General features: G+C 44.2%; 1 protein-coding gene across 1 annotated transcript in view; it reads left to right on the top strand.

Annotated features, from left to right (window-relative positions):
* Window positions 1-1,733, top strand: part of FUCA1 (alpha-L-fucosidase 1) — a 23,719-nt gene that overhangs the window by 1,939 nt on the left and 20,047 nt on the right. The gene's annotated exons all lie outside the window — the stretch shown is intronic.

The following is a 1,733-nucleotide window of genomic DNA, read 5'->3' as shown; positions in this document are numbered from 1 at the left end:
AGGAGACTCGCTTGAGCCCAGGAGTTGGAGGTTGCTGTGAGCTGTAATGCCATGGCACTCTACCCAGGGGGACAGCTTGAGGCTCTGTCTCAAAAAAATAAAAAATAAAAAAAAAAAATGGAAGCAGGGAGGTCTCCTCATCTCCTGCTTAGAGCGGTCTTATAGCCGTACCCTGGTTCCTCAGTCATCTGCCAGATTTTAACAGTTTCTCTTGAACTTTAGGTTTTCTTGTACTGAAGAAAAATTACAACTGGCATTTATTTATTTATTTTTTTCTTTTTTTGAGACAGAGGCTCACTTTGTCACCCTCAGTAGAGTGCCATGGCGTCATAACTCACAGCAACCTCCAACTCTTGGTCTCAAGTGGTTCTCTTGCCTCAGCCTCCCAACCAGCTGGATCTACAGGCACCTGCTACAATACCCAGCTATTGTTAGAGACGAGGTTTTGCTGTGGCTCAAGCTGGTCTTGAACCTGTGAGGTCAGGCAATCCACCCACCTCAGCCCATTTATTTTTATTTATTCATTTATTTATTTATTTTGGAGACAGAGTCTCACTTAGTCGCCCTTGGTAGAGTGCCGTGGCATCGTAGCTCACGGAAACCTCAAATTCTTGGGCTTAAGTGATTCACTTGCCTCAGCCTCCCAAGTAGCTGGGACTACAGGTGCCCACCACAATGCACAGCTATTTTTTCTTTTTTTTTTTTTTTAAGAAACAGGGTCTCCCTCTGGCTCAAGCTCGTCTTGAACTGGTTAGCTCAGGCAGTCGACCTAACTTGCCCTCCCAGAGGGCTAGGATTATAGGTGTGAGCCATTGCGCCCAGCCTGCTTTTTTTGTTTTCTGAGAGATAGGTTCTTGCTATGTTGCCCAGGCTGATCCCAAATACCTGGCCTTAAATGGTCCTCCCATCTTGGCCTCCCAAAGTGCTACATTTACAGGCATGAGCTACCTTACTCAGTAGTTCTTACATTTTTAAAGGATTGTAAAAAGATTTAAAGGATGTTAAATAAAGAAAAGAATATGCTATGTGACCTATGGCCTAAAACATTATCTGGCTCTTAAAGTTCTGGAGCTCCCCACAAAAGCCAGTAGTTAAAACAACATGTGTAGGTATTATCTATTTTTCTGCCATCAAATCAAATTAAATGTTGGATGATTTGGTTTTTATTTCAACATTTGCCTTTTCTACCAGTTCTTTGGGTCTTCTGTCACCACTGTAAATGAGAAAGCATTCATATAGGCTTCCTAAAACAAAACAGCATACTTTTTGTTGTTGTTAAGCAGGCCTGGGCTGGGTTCAAACCCACCACCCCTGGTGCACAGAGCTGGCATTCTAACCCCTGAGCTACAAGCGCCCAACCCAGCATACTTTTCTATCATCTGCTGTTTCTAGCAGAGATCTTTCTCCTTCAGGGAAACCGGTTAAAGAAAGTTAATGATACCAGAAGAGTTGAAGAGTCAGAGAGCTAAGGTTCACTTGTTTTCCCTTACCTACTCCTTCCTTCCCTCTGGTAAGTTCCATGGCTGGGAACTAAGGTCTGCGACTTGCTCAAGTTTGCTTCCGTTCTTGGAGCAGTACTCGAGCGGAGTCTGCACCTAAGAGAATCACTCACACAAGTATATTTTCTGTAGTCAGATTCTCCCAGACATTTTTTTTTTTAGCCGGAGCCTCAAGCTGGTCCCCTGGGTAGATGCCCTGGCATCACAGCTCACAGCAACCTCCAACTACTCCTG

This window comes from Otolemur garnettii, unplaced genomic scaffold (assembly GCF_000181295.1).
Source record: "Otolemur garnettii isolate 467f Iridium unplaced genomic scaffold, OtoGar3 scaffold00156, whole genome shotgun sequence".
NCBI classification, from domain to species: domain Eukaryota; kingdom Metazoa; phylum Chordata; class Mammalia; order Primates; family Galagidae; genus Otolemur; species Otolemur garnettii.
This window is presented reverse-complemented; position numbering and strand designations above follow the sequence as displayed.